This window comes from Salvelinus sp. IW2-2015, linkage group LG20, assembly GCF_002910315.2.
Source record: "Salvelinus sp. IW2-2015 linkage group LG20, ASM291031v2, whole genome shotgun sequence".
Classification (NCBI taxonomy): domain Eukaryota; kingdom Metazoa; phylum Chordata; class Actinopteri; order Salmoniformes; family Salmonidae; genus Salvelinus; species Salvelinus sp. IW2-2015.
In genome coordinates this window covers 15,432,374-15,450,509 of record NC_036860.1, presented here as the reverse complement: position 1 = coordinate 15,450,509, position 18,136 = coordinate 15,432,374, and the positions used below count along the sequence as shown (strand labels likewise).

Here is an 18,136-nt window from a genome sequence, read left to right as displayed (position 1 = left end):
GGAGCCAATTTCCAAATGCCTGAAGGTTACCACGTTCATCTGTACAAAAGTAGTGCGCAAGTATAAACACCATGGGACCACGCATCCGTCATACCGCCTCAGGGAAGGAGATGCGTTCTGTCTCCTAGAAGATTAACGTACTTTGGTACGAAAAGTGCAAATCAATCCAGAACAACAGCAAAGGACCTTGTGAAGATGCTGGAGGAAACCGGTACAAAAGTATCTATATCCACAGTAAACGAGGTCCTATATCGACATAAACCTGAAAGGCCGCTACAGCAAGGAAGAACCCACTGCTCAAAACCGCCATAAAAAAAAAGCAAGACTACGGTTCGCAACTGCACATTGGGGACAAAGATCCGTACTTTTTTGGAGAAATGTCCTCTGGTCTGATGAAACAAAAATAGAAACTGTTTGGCTATAATGGCCATCATTATGTTTGGAGGAAAGGGGGATGCTTGCAAGCTGAAGAACACCATCCAACCGTGAATCACGGGGCAGCATCTGTGGGCAGAACGGAAAAAGTGTGTGCGAGCAAAGGAGGCCCTAAAAACCTGACTCCAGTTACCACCAGCTCTGTCAGGAGGAATGGGCCAAAATTCACCCAACTTATTATTGTGGAAGGCTACCCGAAACGTTTGACCAAGTTAAACAATTTAAAGGCAATGTTACCAAATACTATTAAGTGTATGTAAACTTCCTACCCACTGGGAATGTATGAAGAAATAAAAGCTGAAATAAATCATTCTTCTCTACTTTATTCTGACATTTCACATATCTTAAAATAAATGTGTGATCCTACCTGACCTAAGACAGGGAATTTTTACTAGGATTAATGGCAGGGAATTGTGAAAAACTGAGTTTCAATGGTATTTGGCTAAGGTGTATGTAAACTTCCAGACTTCAACTGTATATGTTTGCCTGCAAAGTGATGATTATTGCGATAGGATGGCATGACTGAAGAGTTACAGTAACTTATAGGTAGTGTATGACCCCACCAACATGATTGACATTTTATAAAACAGCTAATTATACATTGATGATAAATCCTAACACTTTCATTTCTCCCTCGCGCAGCGCTCACACACTCACTTTTCTCCTCTCTTCTCTCTTGTCAGATTTGTGGTGTAAAGAACAACGGTGTTGTTGTTTGAGAACCAGCTGCTTCAGATCGGCATCAAGTCTGAGTACGCCAGAACCTGGTGAAGTTTGGGCTACTAGACAATGCGGGAGATGCTTGCAATCCTAAGTCACATTTGTCACATTGATGTGAAGTTCTGGGAGAGTTTATTATGTTGTGGGTTTCAAGTTAGGATTCTTACCCCTTTGAAGTATTTATACCCCTTTTCATGCAGATCAGTCCTATGTGAAACAATTAGCCTATATGCCTGTACCTTATTGAACTGATGTCTTGTACTATTCTATAGCTTTGCTAAGTACGTCTGAAGCGTGCAACAGAATGTAATAGATGGCGTCATTTAGTATTTGTGTTCACATCCTAGCTTTTGTCATGTTCCATTTTAGTATACAGAATGTTTTTTCAGTGGTAAGCTACGCTTCAGTGGGTGAGTGAGCATAATGGCATAACTTGGCTACTGTGTGTGTATAGTGCTTTTTACTGATGGGATGGGTGGTGTTACCGACTGTATCCATACATGTTGTACTGTAGGTATGAAGAATTATGAATTATAATGCATTTATAAACTGGAACGAGTTGGTGTTAATGCTGCATTATAGCCTGAATAAGGGAGTATACATAACATACATAATGCATTTTAACATGTATGTGTTATTTTTGGAAATTTCACCTAAATGTGTCCACCTTGAACTAATATCTTCTAACGTGTGTGTGTGTGTTTTGTTTTCTCTAGGGAGGATGTATCTGTTCTATGGCAAACATAAGACCTCCGGTGCAGTTTGTGCAGCTTAGCACCACAGTCAGCTGCCCAGGGAGCTGCAGTCTTCATATCCTTCAATGCATTCATTACTGTTCTCACACAACCTAACTGGGCACCACAACCAACACCCTATCTTGACAACTATGTGTGTTAATGTTATCAGCGATAGCAGAATTTTGGATTAGATACTGCTACGGGGTTTAGTATCGACAATTACGGATACCATCAATACTCGATACCAATGATACCACAGCTAAAAAAGAAGGCATATTAGGCCAAAGTACACAAAATGGCAGTTGATCCCAGACAGATGAACTCTGCTACGCTTCTGTTCAGTAACGGAACAAAATTTTAAAGATCAATATCATTAACATTTTAAAAAATTTACGTTTCAACGTTTCAGAGACAGAGATGTATCATTAAAGGGGAGAACAATAGGGTTTAGACACCAGCTAACGTGTAACTGTAAATCGCCTATTGGCATTTTTGTGCATCACTTGCAAGAAATCCTGAATTACTGACCAGCTTTGAGGTAGTCACCTGGAATGCATTTCAATTAAACAGGTGTTGGCTTGGAAAAAGTTTTATTTGCAGGGAATTTCTTTCCATAATGCGTTTGACGGCCAATCATTTTGTGGTTGTGACCATTTGTAGGGTTGGGATACAGAAGATTAGCCCTATTTTTGGTAAAGGACCAAGTCCATTATTATTGGAAGAAAACAGCTCAAATAAGGCAAAGACAAATGACCAGTCCATTTTACTTTAAGACATGAAGGAACAGTCAATCTGGAAATTGTAGAGGATAAGTCATTAGAATTAACTGCCTCTCTGAATTGCAAAATAAATGGCTTCACAGATGTTCACGCACAGACACATCTCAAACATCCAACTGTTCAGAGGAGACTGCGTGAATTCAGGCCTTCATGTCGAATTGCTTGCAAAGAACCACTACTAAAGGATGCCAATAAGAAGAGACTTTCTTGACCAAGAAACACTTAGCAATGAAACATTAGGGACCGGTGGAAATCTGTTCATGGTCTGATGAGTCCAAAATTTGAGATTTTTCGTTGCAAAGGTGTCAATACATGAAGCCGGCAGTTGCTTTGCTTGGGGACAAATCCCACCGTCTGACAAAATATCATGACTGCCACAGCCCTAGGGCCTACCCATACCTCTAAATTAAACCGTTGTTTTCCAGATCCAAATCCTAACAATAGAGATTTTCCGTAGTTAAATGCAGATGTTTAGTATTAGTGATTCTTTGATTAGCTTACTAAGTTTTTTCATTCCCCTTTTAAATGAATCAATTACACCAATCATACCAATAAATTGTGACTTTGTTTTTTACCAACTAACCTACATATTCAACAATTACCCCTTTTTATCTTTTTTTTTTATTGTCTCATCTTTCCTTTTATTAGTAGTGGAGTTATTGAAGTTTTTGTATGTTTCTTTAATGGTGTAATTTTGTGTTGCTTCTGTTGTGTGTGTATGTGAAAGGTAGTGTGAGAAAGTAGGGCCAGCAGTGTGTACCCTGCGAATAGGGTAGAGGGGTCAGCTAAAAGGAGAGCGAGATGGAAGGAGAGTAGCAGGGTAGCTGGTCTTGTTTACAATGTTAATCAGACAGCGATGAGGTTGAAACTTGACTTAAACCTGTCATAAATCCTACTTACCACCACCGTAAGTATGACAACAGATAAGGTGTCGTGAAAACTGTTTATTTCAGATTAGCAATGTTTTTTGACACTTGAGGCTGAGAGCTGGTTGAGAGCTGACATGGGGTGTTTTACGATGGCTTATGAAATGTTTATGTCGTGCATAAGTAAGCATTGAGCAAGCTTCATTGATGGGGAGTTCAGGTGGTAGTTGGAAGGAGTTAGAGGGCAGTGGGCCAGTCCGTGTTCACATGAAGAGTGAAGAGGCAGAGCAGAGGCCTAGTATTCGTTATTTTATTTTTTTCCGTATTGAAAAGAGGGATGGGATTGGAGAGTAGAGTGCTGCTTGATACCGGGATTGACTGAAAAAAGAGGAGTACCTCAGAACTTGATCTCTAAACACTCACAGGCTTGTGCACACACACATCACAAATACTTACCTTATGGTATTACTTGGGAGAAGATTGATTGTAATCTTTGAAAACACAACCAACCACAAAGACACTGGACGGCACTTATCTGTAAACTCACATTTCAGACACACGCACCCACATGTCCATTCTTAGAGATGAGAAGGAGGAGGAGAGAACTCAAAAGACCAACTGTCAATCACAACTACTGGGATCGAGTCATCAGGGGTGGGCAACCCGTTTGTTTGAGTGTGTGTCGGTGTACCACGTGATAAAAATATCCTAAATTATCTTTATGAGACATGGTCATATTAGTTTCAGCAGGAGTCACTTATACGTCTAACCCATGCATCATTGGTGGAACAGTCTGATCATTGTAGTGGAAACTGTAGAATCATTGTGTGTGTGTGTGTGTGTGTGTGTGTGCACGTCTATGCAGTATCCGCTAGCTAATGCAGCCCCGTGTATCGGTGTTAAACCTGTGAGATACCTGTGTTAGATTTAAGATTTACTCTGTACTGAATAATGTGAAAGTAAAACTATGCCATATACTCTACCACTGGCTCTCTTTTTCTTGATGGGAAAGTGTGTGTGTGATGGTGATTATGATGTCCGTCAAGAGGAAATTCTTTCCAAAGCTCACCACAGTTCCACGTCCGCAACAAGAAACTGATATGTGTAAGTGCTGGGCTTGAGCAAAAGCCTGTACACACAGCAGCTCTCCAGAATCGTAGTTGGATGTATCGCATAGTCATATCAATAAGAACTCATCACATTGACTAAGTAGTAGATGTAATGTGAATAATTGAATAAACATTGAACATTAAATAAAGATCCTGTTGTAGTTCAACTAGGTTTCCAGTAGCTTGGTGGTAGTTGAACTAAATTCAAATCTAGGTAGTGTTTTAACTTGTTTGCCATGTAGCGGTGTAGCTAACTACTGGAACTAGACACTTCTGATTTTGCAAAAATAAAATGTGGGTGAAGTAGGCAATAAGTTCCTTTTTCGGCATCAGACTTGCGTAACTCTCACTTGAAACTGTTTATGCTTAATTGGCTAAATAACACATTGTTAACATGACCCCAAAGTGAACTGTTCCTGCAATTTGTAGTCTGACATATTGGATTTACATATGATGCTTTTTCATGAAGTAGTTTGGATGTAGTGAACTACTTCTTCAAAGTAACTTTAGTCAAGTAAACTATATTTTTATTGAGGGTAGCATTAGTGTAGCTTAACTTCCAGTGTGAAGTAATTGGTAGCTTGGTAAACTATATTTTCAGAGTAGCTTCCCAAACACTGCATGTTACCAACCTGTACCTTCAACCTAATGGCTGAGGATTACTTTGAAGCCGTGATGAAAGGGAGTATGTCACAGAGGAGGCCTTTACAGATCATTTAGGCAGCGTTTACACAGGCAGCCCAATTATTGGTATTTTGACCGATCAGATATTTTGCCCAATTCAGAATTCGGCTGCCTGTGTAAACGCAGCTCAAGTGTGCAAAGATAACAGATTCCATACTCACTGTCATCTCGACATAATAGAGCCTTTTTTCTGGACCCAGATTAATCCTAGTCCTTGCATGATCAATGGAGATGTGTTTGGGAAACCGACCCTCGATCCACATATAAATTACATTTTTGTCTTCTAGTGTGAGATGAGATGTGATTTTTCCTGATTAATCAGAAAGGAACTCCTGATTTGGTATTACATCCTCCTCTATGAACAGGTCAGAGGGGGAGGGAAAGTGACCTACACCCAAACCCATTATTCACCTGTTCCCGATGTCCTTTGTTATGCTGATCACATCTATTTTTTCCACTCCGGACGCTTTATCTGGACGTGGTTCATCAGGACCTCCACCAGCCGAAGCTAAGTAGTAACATTAACATAATGCCTTCTAATTGCAGTCACTGTACTCATAATATACAGGAGAACGATCACCTTACGGCAAGGATAGCTGTGCTACAAACCCAGCTTCAGACGCAATCGTTAGGCAAGAGTAATTTCAGTGTAGGAAAGGATGAAACAGCGTCTGTGCCACCAGTAAGTACAGATAGTAGTATAAATCCCCTCGCACAGTCCCCGCAGTCGGACAACTTTCTCATGGCTTCTGGATGGAAATGCTGTAGGAATGTTCACCCGGAGTCGCTCATTCAGCCGATAGAAACTTTCAACCGGTTCTCCCCATTAAGCAGCGAGTCGGAGTTAGAGGCCGAGCCTTCTCTGGTCTCTACTCCTCCCGTTACGGGGTCTGAGACGCCGAAGCCTCCCACCATTAGTTCTGACAAATTGAAAACCCTAGTCATTGGCGACTCCATTACCCGTAGTATTAGACTTAAAACGAATCATCCAGCGATCAAACACTGTTTACCAGGGGGCAGGGCTACCGACGTTAAGGCTAATCTGAAGATGGTGCTGGCTAAAGCTAAAACTGGCGAGTGTAGAGAGTATAGAGATATTGTTATCCACGTCGGCACCAACGATGTTAGGATGAAACATTCAGAGGTCACCAAGCGCAACATAGCTTCAGCGTGTAAATCCGCTAGAAAGATGTGTCGGCATCGAGTAATTGTCTCTGGCCCCCTCCCAGTTAGGGGGAGTGATGAGCTCTACAGCAGAGTCTCACAACTCAATCGCTGGTTGAAAACGGTTTTCTGCACCTCCCAAAAGATAGAATTTGTAGATAATTGGCCCTCTTTCTGGGACTCACCCACAAACAGGACCAAGCCTGGCCTGTTGAGGAGTGACGGACTCCATCCTAGCTGGAGGGGTGCTCTCATCTTATCTACCAACATAGACAGGGCTCTAACTCCTCTAGCTCCACAATGAAATAGGGTGCAGGCCAGGCAGCAMGCTGTTAGCCAGCCTGCCAGCTTAGTGGAGTCTGCCACTAGCAGTCAGTGTAGTCAGCTCAGCTATCCCCATTGAGACCGTGTCTGTGCCTCGACTTAGGTTGGGCAAAACTAAACATGGCGGTGGTTGCCTTAGCAATCTCACTGGAATAAAGACCTCCTCCATTCCTGACATTATTGAAAGAGATAGTGATACTATCTCTTTCAATAATTGAGGAACTCAATTTAACCTTGCGCAATACCCTAGATGCAGTCGCACGCCTAAAAACAAAAAACATTTGTCATAAGAAACTAGCTCCCTGGTATACAGAAAATACTCGGACTCTGAAGCAAACTTCCAGAAAATTGGAACGGAAATGGCGCCACACCAAACTGGAAGTCTTCCGACTAGCTTGGAAAGACAGTACCGTGCAGTATCGAAGAGCCCTCACTGCTGCTCGATCATCCTATTTTTCCAACTTAATTGAGGAAAATAAGAACAATCCAACATTTCTTTTTGATACTGTCGCAAAGCTAACTAAAAAGCAGCATTCCCCAAGAGAGGATGGCTTTCACTTCAGCAGTGATAAATTCATGAACTTCTTTGAGGAAAAGATCATGATCATTAGAAAGAAAATTACAGACTACTCTGTAAATCTGCATATTCCTCCAAAGCTCAGTTGTACTGAGTCTGCACAACTCTGCCAGGACCTAGGATCAAGGGAGACACTCAAGTGTTTTAGTACTATATCTCTTGACACAAGGATGAAAATAATCATGGCCTCTAAACCTTCAAGCTGCATACTGGACCCTATTCCAACTAAACTACTGAAAGAGCTGCTTCCTGTGCTTGGCCCTCCTTTGTTGAACATAATAAACGGCTCTCTATCCACCGGATGTGTACCAAACTCACTAATAAAGCCTCTCTTGAAAAAGCCAAACCTTGACCTAGAAAATATAAAGAACTATTGGCCTATATCGAATCTCCCATTCCTCTCAAAAAAAAAATGAAAAAGCTGTCACGTAGCAACTCACTGCCTTCCTGAAAACAAACAATGTATATGAAACGCTTCAGTCTGGTTTTAGACCCCATCATAGCACTGAGACTGCACTTGTGAAGGTGGTAAATGACCTTTTAATGGCGTCAGACCGAGGCTCTGCATCTGTCCTCGTGCTCCTAGACCTTAGTGCTGCTTTTGATATCATCGATCACCACATTCTTTTGGAGAGATTGGAAATCCAAATTGGTCTACACGGACAAGTTCTGGCCTGGTTTAGATCTTATTTGTCGGAAAGATATCAGTTTGTCTCTGTGGATGGTTTGTTCTCTGACAAATTAACTGTACATTTCGGTGTTCCTCAAGGTTCCGTTTTAGGACCACTATTGTTTTCACTATATATTTTACCTCTTGGTGATGTCATTCGGAAACATAATGTTAACTTTCACTGCTATGCGGATGACACACAGCTGTACATTTCGATAAAACATGGTGAAGCCCCAAAATTGCCCTTGCTGGAAGCCTGTGTTTCAGACAAGGGGAAGTGGATGGCTGCAAATGTTCTACTTTTAAACTCAGACAAAACAGAGATGCTTGTTCTAGGTCCCAAGAAAAAGAGATCTTCTGTTGAATCTGACAATTAATCTTCATGGTTGTACAGTCGTTTCAAATAAAACTGTGAAGGACCTCGGCGTTACTCTGGACCCTGATCTCTCTTTTGATGAACATATTAAGACTGTTTCAAGGACAGCTTTTTTCCATCTACGTAACTGAAAAAGTCTGTCCAAAAATGATGCAGAAAAATGTATCCATGCTTTTGTCACTTCTAGGTTAGACTACTGCAATGCTCTACTTTCCGGCTACCCAGAGAAAGCACTAAATAAACTTAATTTAGTGCTAAACACGGCTGCTAGAATCTTGACTAGAACAAAAAATGTGATCATATTATTCCAGTGCTAGCCTCTCTACACTGGCTTCCTGTTAAGGCAAGGGCTGATTTCAAGGTTTTACTGCTAACCAACAAAGCATTACATGGGCTTGCTCCTACCTATCTTTCGATTTGGTCCTGCCGTACATACCTACACGTACGCTACGGTCACAAGACGCAGGCCTCCTACTTGTCCCTAGAATGTCTAAGCAAACAGCTGGAGGCAGGGCTTTCTCCTATAGAGCTCCATTTTTAAGGAATGGTCTGCCTACCCATGTGAGAAATGCAGACTCGGTCTCAACCTTTAAGTCTTTATTGAAGACTCATCTCTTCAGTGGGTCCTATGATTGAGTGTGAATGTGAACCGAAAGGCACTGGAGCAATGAACCGGCCTTGTTGTCTCTGCCTGGCCGGTTGTCCTCTCTCCACTGGGATTCTCTGCCTCTAACCCTATTACAGGGTCTGAGTCACTGGCTTACTGGTGCTCTTCCATGCCGTCCCTGGGAGGTGTGCGTCACTTGAGTGGATTGAGTCATTGACATGATCTTCCTGTCTGGGTTGGCGCCCCCCCTTGGCTTGTGCCGTGGCGGAGATCTTTGTGGGCTATACTCGGCCTTGTCTCAGGATGGTAAGTTGGTGGTTGAAGATATCCCCTCTCGTGGTGTGGGGGCTGTGCTTTGGCAAAGTGGGTGGGGTTATATACTGCCTGGTTGGCCCTGTCCGAGGGTATCGTCGGACGGGGCCACAGTGTCTCCCGAATCCTCCTGTCTCAGCCTCCAGTATTTATGCTGCAGTAGTTTATGTGTCAGGAGGCTAGTGCCAGTCTGTTATATCTGGAGTATTTCTCCTGTCTTATCCGGTGTCCTGTGTGAATTTAAGTATGCTCTCTCTAATTCTCTATTTCTCTCCTTTTCTCTCTTTCTTTCTGTCTTTCTCTCTTTCTTTCTTTCTCGCTCTCGAGGACTTGAACCCTAGGACCATGCCTCAGGACTACCTGGCCTGATGACTCCTTGCTGTCCCCAATCCACCTGGCCGTGCTGCTGCTCCAGTTTCAACTGTTCTGCCTGCGGCTATGGAATCCTGACCTGTTCACCGGACGTGCTACCTGTCCCAGACCTGCTGTTTTCAACTCTCTAGAGACAGCAGGAGCGGTAGAGATACTATGAATGACCGGCTATGAAAAGCCAACTGACATTTACTCCTGAGGTGCGACCTGTTGCATCCACTGTGATTATTATTATTTGACCCTGCTGGTCACCTATGAACATTTGAACTCTTGGGCCATGTTCTGTTATAATCTCCACCCGGCACAGCCAGAAGAGGACTGGCCACCCCTCATAGCCTGGTTCCTCTCTAGGTTTCTTCCTAGGTTCTGGCCTTTCTAGGGAGTTTTTCCTAGCCACCGTGCTTCTACACCTGCATTGCTTGCTGTTTGGGGTTTTAGGCTGGGTTTCTGTACAGCACTTTGAGATATCAGCTGATGTAAGAAGGGCTTTATAAATTGATTTGATTTGATATTACGAGCTTCCGCCGAAGAAAGTGGCACCTGCATGAATTTTTATCCCTCAATAATCAAAACGACAACAGACAAGTTCTAGAGTCATATTTCTATTTTCCTAATTCAACACCATGTTAAAATGGCCTTCAAGCACAGGTTTAGGATCAGGAAATCTTCCCCCAGTCATAAACCTGAACTGTTAACAGGGGTAAACGCAGAACTGGATTGAGATCAGATTAGATTAATTCTTTCTTATTCTTAATTTGACCCGAATGGGAATATAGGTCTTCAGGGAGAGGAGTAACTTGTCATGATGTGCCAATGGGACGAACTAGGCCATCTCCTAGGCTACAGTGAACATGCAAACATGTGCCCTGTGCAAAGCAAAGATCAGCCTTGATGCAGAAATAAAACATGAACTAAATATAAATTATCCATGTACTTCCCATGTTAACCCATTTATCTTGAGTTGTGCAATATTATGTGAGTTTTCTCCCCTCTTGCAACTGTGGGTCACTAAATATAGGCTATGATTGAATGATTACGTTATTTGTAATTGTATTTATTATGATCCCTATTAGCAGCTGCCAAGGCAGTTATATACCATTTTAAATATTACATGACATTACATTTCATAACACTTTTCACAATACATTAAGTGTGTACCCTCAGGCAACTACTCTACCATATATCTACAATACAAAATCTATGTGTGTGTACAGTCGTGGCCAAAGCTTTTGAGAATGACATATTCATTTTAACAAAGTCTGCTGCCTCAGTTTCTATGATGGCAATTTGCATATACTCCAGAATGTTATGAAGAGTGATCAGATGAATTGCAATTATTTGCAAAGTCCCTCTTTGCCATGCAAATGAACTGAATCCCCCAAAAAACATGTTCACTGCATTTCAGCCCTGCCACAAAAGAACCAGCTGACATCATGTCAGTGATTCTCTCGTTAACACAGGTGTGAGTGTTGACGAGGACAAGGCTGGAGATCACTCTGTCATGCTGATTGAGTTCGAATAACAGACTGGAAGCTTCAAAAGGAGGGTGGTGCTTGGAATCATTGTTCTTCCTCTGTCAATCATGGTTACCTGCAAGGAAACACGTGCCGTCATCATTATTTGCACAAAAACAGCTTCACGGGCAAGGATATTGCTGCCAGTAAGATTGCACCTAAATCAACCATTTATCGGATCATCAACAACTTCAAGGAGAGCGGTTCAATTGTTGTGAAGAAGGCTTCAGGGCGCCCAAGAAAGTCCAMCAAGCMCCAGGACCGTCTRCTAAAGTTGATTCAYCTGCGGYATCGGGGRACCACCAGTACAGAGCTTGCTCAGGAATGGCAGCAGGCAGGTGTGAGTGCATCTGCACGCACAGTGAGGCGAAGACTTTTGGAGGATGGCCRGGTGTCAAGAAGGGCAGCAAAGAAGCKACTTCTCTCCAGGAAAAACATCAGGGACAGACTGATATTCTGCAAAAGGTACAGGGATTGGACTGCTGAGGACTGGGGTAAAGTCATTTTCTCTGATGATTCCCCTTTCCGATTGTTTGGGGCATCCGGAAAAAAGCTTGTCCAGAGAAGACAAGGTGAGCGCTACCATCAGTCCTGTGTCATGCCAACAGTAAAGCATCCTGAGACCATTCATGTGTGGGGTTGCTTCTCAGCCAAGGGAGTGGGCTCAATCACAATTTTGCCTAAGAACACAGRCATGAATAAACAATGGTACCAACACGTCCTCCGAGAGCAACTTCTCCCAACCATCCAGGAACAGTTTGGTGACGAACAATGCCTTTTCCAGCATGATGGAGCACCTTGCCATAAGGCAAAAGTGATAACTAAGTGGCTCGGGGAACAAAACATCTATATTTTGGGTCCATGGCCAGGAAACTCCCCAGACCTTAATCCCATTGAGAACTTGTGGTCAATCCTCAAGAGGTGGGTGGACAAACAAAACCCCACAAATTCTGACAAACTCCAAGCATTGATTATGCAAGAATGGGTAGCCATCAGTCAGGATGTGGCCCAGAAGTTAATTGACAGCATGCCAGGGCGGATTGCAGAGGTCTTGAAAAAGAAGGGTCAACACTGCAAATATTGACTCTTTGCATCAACTTCATGTAATTGTCAATAAAAGCCTTTGACACTTATGAAATGCCCCAGTATCTCTACTTGCACATTCATCTTCTGCACATCTATCACTCCAGTGTTTATTTGCTAAATTGTAATTATTTTGCCACTATGGCCTATTTATTGCCTTACCTGCCTAATATTACTTAATTTGCACACACTGCATATAGATTGTTCTATTGTGTTATTGACTGTATGTTTGTTCATTCAATGTGTAACTCTGTGTTGTTGTTTGTGTTGCACTGCTTTGCTTTATCTTGGCCAGGTCGCAGTTGTAAATGAGAACTTGTGTCTCAACTGACTTACCTGGTTAAATAAGGGTGAAATAAATTTTGTAAAAATAAAAAGGTTCAAGTCCGGGCTCTGGCTGGGCTACTCAAGGACATCCAGAGACTTGTCCCGAAGCCACTCCTGCATTGTCTTGGCTATGTGCTTAGGGTCGTTGTCCTGTTGGAAGGTGAACCTTCGCCCCAGTCTGAGGTCCTGAGCGCTCTGGATCAGATTTTCACCAAGGATCTCTCTGTACTTTGCTCTGTTCATCGTTCCCTCGATCCTGACAAGTCTCTCAGTCCCTGCCGCTGGAAAACATCCCCACAGCATGATGTTGCCACCACCATGCTTCACCGTATGGATGGTGCAAGGTTTCTTCCAGATGTGACGCTCTTCTTTTTATTCAGTTTAGTCACATGATTTCTCAATTTGCAGTACATTTGCTAAGCGGTCGAGCAGCCAGACTTATTTGCCATTCCTTTTGCCTCATCGGTCTCCACCATATCATTTTTCAATTTCTCATTAATCCACAGGGATTTTGCAGTTATTTGTCATTTTCTGAATGGGTGCATGCTTATTAGTAACTGGAATAAGCAATTTTATATACAGTGCCTTGTGAAAATATTCAGAACCCATAGCCTTATTCTAAAATGGATTAAATAAATACAAATTGTCAGCAAAAAACACACAATATCCCATAATAACAAATCAAAAACTGGTTTTTAGAAATGTTTGCAAATGTATATTTTTTTTTACAGAAATACCTTATTTACATAAGTATTCAGAACCTTTGCTATGAGTCTCAAAAAGGAGCTCAGGTGCATCCTGTTTCCATTGATCATCCTTGAGATGTGCCTACAACTTGTTTGGAGTCAACCTGGGGTAAATTGAATTGATTGYACATGATTTGGAATGGCACACACCTGTCTATATAAGGTCCCACAGTTGACAGTGCATGGCAGAGCAAAAACCAGGCCATGAGGCCGAAGGAATTCTCAGTATAGCTCAGATCTGGGGAAGGGTACCAAAACATTTCTGCAGTATTGAAGGTCCCCAAGAACACAGTGGCTTCCATCATTCTTAAATGGAAGAAGTTTGGAACCACCAAGACTCTTCCTAGAGCTGGCCACCCGGCCAAACTGAGCAATTGGGGGAGAAGGGCCTTGGTCAGGGAGGTGACCGATGGTCACTCTGACCGAGCTCCAGAGTTCCTCTGTGGAGATGAAAGAAACTTCCAGAAGGAAAACCATCTCTGCAGCACTCCACCAATCAGGCCTTATTGGTAGAGTGGCCAGACGGAATCTACTCCTCAGTATAAGGCACATGACAGGAGTTTGCCAAAAGGCACCTAAAGACTCTCAGAAACAAGATTCTCAAAGTACAGAGAGATCCTTGATGAAAACCTGCTCCAGAGTGCTCAGGACCTCAGACTGGGGCGAAGGCACACAGCCAAGACAATCCAGGACTGGCTTCAGGACAAGTCTCTGAATGTCCTTGAGTGGCCCAGCTAGAGCCCGGATTTGAACCCGATCATACATCTCTGGAGAGACCTGAAAATAGCTGTGCAGCAATGCTCCCCATCCAACCTGACAGAGCTTGAGAGGATCTGCAGAGAAGAATGGGAGAAACTCCCCAAATACAGCTGTGCCAAGCTTGTAGCGTCGTACCCAAAAAGACTCGAGGCTGTAATCGCTGCCAAAGGTGCTTCAACAAAGTACTGAGTAAAGCATCTGAAACTTATGTAAATGTGATATTTTAGGTTTTTTAAAAGTTTTTTTATTTTTTATTTTTACAAATGAGCAAAAATGTATAAACCTGTTTTTCATTATGGGGTATTGTCTGTAGATTGATGAGGGGGGAAAACGATTTAATACATTTTAGAAAAAGGCTGTAACCTAACAAAATGTGGAAAAAAGTCAAGGGGTCTGAATACTTTCCAAATGCACTGTATGTGTCTAGTGCAGCGTCTGCTTGCTCCTCATTACACACGACAGACCATCAAATATTCTTTACATCATCAACATAGCAATCACTACAAAACATATTGTAGGACCTCTTATAAACTATATTAGGCCCAGCCTTTGGAACTTTGGTTATCCAACATATGGCTACTATATTGTGATCACTACATACAATGGATTTGGATACAGTTTGAAAGCAGATTTCTGCAGCATTAATAAATATATGATCAATACATGTTGATGATTTAATTCCTGTGCTGTTTGTAAATACCCTGGTGGGTTGACTGATAACCTGAACCAGATTGCAGGCACTGGTTACAGTTTGAAGCTTTTTCTCGAGTGGGAAGCTTGATGGAAGCCAGTCAATATTAAGGTCACCCAGAAAATATACCTTTCTGTTGATATCACATACATTATTATGCATTTCGCACATACACTACATGACCAAAAGTATGTGGACACCTGCTTGTCGAACATCTCATTCCAAAATCATGGGCATTAATATGGAGTTGCTCCCCACCCCCTTTGCTGCTATAACAGCCTCCACTCTTCCGAATTTAACACACCTGATTCTACTAATTAGCTGCTCAACGAGACCTTAACTAGCTGAATCAGATATGCTAAATTAGGGTTGGACTGAAAACCTACAGGACAGTAGATCTCCAGGAAGAGAGTTGGGCAGCCCTGCACTAGATGTTGCAACATTGCTGCAGGACTTGCTTCCATTCAGCCATAGGAGCATTAGCGAGGTCGGCACTGATGTTGGGCGATTAGGCCTGACTCGCAGTCGGCGTTCCAATTCATCCCAAAGATTTGATGGGGTTAAGGTCAGGGATTTTTGCAGCCCAGTCAAGTTTTTCCACACCGATCTCGACAAACCATTTCTGTTTGGACTGGCTTTTTGCACTGGGGGCATTGTCATGCTGAAATAGGAAAGGGCCTTCCCCAAACTGTTGCCACAAAGTTGGAAGCAGAGAATTGTCTAATGTCATTGCATGCCGTAGCATTAAGATTTTCCTTCACTGGAACTAAGGGGCCTAGCCCGAACCATGAAAAACAGCCCCAGACCATTATTCTTCCTCAACCTAGCTTTACAGTTGACACCTATGCATTCGGGCAGGTAGCATTCTCCTGGCATCCGCCAGTTCTGTGAGCTTGTGTGGCCTACCACTTCGCGGCTGAGCCGTTTTTGCTCCTAGACGTTTCCATTTAACAATAACAGCACTTACAATTGACTGGGGCAGTTCTAAAAGCAGTGGCAATTTTAGCATGTAAATCAAAAAAGTTGGATGCATGCCAACAAAGCCGCTACACAGCACAACACTAAACAATACATGAATTGCACTATAATGGTGACAAACGGTGCCCACAAAGAAAGTAATACTACGTGTATGTTGTGTAGTAAGCTGTTATTAGCCCATGTGCCTCACCCTAATAATTTGGTATATTTTCACCTCTTAATTTCACCTACTGTTCTGACTTGGTGGTGCACATGTAGCCTATAACCTGTTTTTGAGAAATGTAATCATTGAATATTGTAAGAGCTTTCATTGTCTGCTTATGTGCACCCTTTATTTATTCTAAGGTTCTGACTTGGTATACAGGGAGCACATTGTAAGATCGTCCATGTTCTGAATTATGTTGCTGTACATTTCATAAGTGCTGAACAAATAGTTATATCAACTGCGTCCGTCCTAGCCTGCTCATTAAGGTCTTAATCGAAATGACGGATTTCCTCTTATCTGCTTGTCGTCCCCTTATGCCATAGTTTGTACATCGCAATTGTCATTAGAAACCGCATTTGTTTAAGCAAGTCAGCCATATCAGCTGTTTTAAAGGCAGTAAATAAGGCTGAATGAACTGTTTCGCTACCAGACAAGGAAGGCTCCGCTGATAGCCAGGTGTAGCAGTGGACGTGTTGGGATTGCTGCTGGGACTCTGCTGTTTGAACAGCTATATGTAGGACCTAACAGTTTGTGGGCACCGTTTGTCACCGTTATAGTGCAATTAATGTATTGTTTAGTGTTGTGTAGTGGCTTTGCTAGCATGCATCCCAATTTTTTTTTGGCCACACCAAGATTTACATGCTAAAATCGCCACTGGATGAGATTATAGGATTTTGCACAAATAAATGCTTTTCGCACACGGGGTATTGCAGCTGCGTGTTTTTTTTAAAACGGCTCTGCAACAATAGCGTCAGAAAAGGTACGATTCATCACAATAAAAAGCCAAGGTCTTCAGGCGAATTGATGATGATGAACAAATGGAGCGCGCACGCGTCAGAGTCCGGCATGGGCGCTGATTGGTTGAAAATGACATCACATACAATTGTACTATTCTTAGCTTGTAGAAAACGCATTACCTCATCCTTTTCCCCTCGCGCAGGTATAGACATACAACAACAAATAATGTTACAGTCGCAGACAGGACGAGGACGAGAGTAGAAGTCGAGAGAGAGAGAGAGCTATACTATTAATTAAGCATAACATATCCTTTTGGATTCTTCATCCATTTGCTTTGAGACCATTCGTTTGATTATATTATTTGGTGTGCAGGTTGATTTGTGCGATATTTCCAGTATCTTCTTTTGGATTGAAAATCGTCACTGTAAGTACAATGTAATATTTTTTTGCATTTTGCTTGCAACAATTTGCTTGCAACCAATGTCTGATTTTATATTCTCCTGTGATCATCTAATGTATGTGAACTTGCAAAATCCATGACGTAATGCAAAGACAACATCATTCTGCAGCAGCAATTGACCAAAGTAATGTTTTCTTAATTAACATTCATGGCAATAATAATGCTAATATATTTCTTGCAACTGTTAAAATGATTGTCAAAGTTCCATGCATTCTTTTTTCGATTCCTATGTATTGTAGCCTAATACATAATTGTAATCCCTTGATATTGAAATGAACAAAGTTAACTCTTGTTTCGGTTCCAGACACAAAGAACAGAGATGGTGTTCTACAGGGAGAGAGAGAACGGGACACGCGAACGTCCACCGCTGTCTCTCATCCTACCGCAACTTTACCTAGGTGCAGAGACGGACGTTACGCAGGTAATAATGTTTTAATTCAGTAGGTCAGTCAATAGAATTGATAGCCTAGCTCTCGTCATTGGCCAACGCGTTGTATTTTCACAATGCACCGAAAATGCAGCTCTTCCAGAAGACTAGAATGTATTAATATTGCCTGTTCTCTGTCTCTCTTTTCCTCGTGCTCTCCCTACTCGGCTGCAGGATTGCCTCGGCGCTCGCGGGATCTCCTACGTGCTAAGCGTGAGCCGCTGCAGCCCGCAGCCTACTTTCCTTCCCCGTTCCCAGTACCTTCGCATCCCCATCGACGACTCTCTCCGAGATGACCTGCTGCCCCATATCCCGGAAGCACTGCGTTTTATCGGTGAGAATAATGATGAGATTGGGTTAGTTATGTGTCAAATGGATGTCACCCTATTCCCCATATAGTGCAACTGCACTATTTTCGACGAGACAGAGAGCTAGTACACTATAGAGCTCGTGCACTATAAGGGGAAAGTGCACTA

The 18,136-nt window shown here is 42.5% G+C and overlaps 1 long non-coding RNA gene across 1 annotated transcript; it reads left to right on the top strand.

The window, feature by feature from the left end:
• Positions 1–16,934: 16,934 nt before the first annotated feature.
• Positions 16,935–18,106, top strand: LOC111981678 (uncharacterized). The gene is made up of 3 exons (XR_002879619.2): positions 16,935–17,197; positions 17,538–17,654; positions 17,835–18,106. It is a non-coding gene; the product is annotated as an uncharacterized lncRNA (long non-coding RNA).
• The last annotated feature ends 30 nt before the right edge of the window (positions 18,107–18,136 follow it).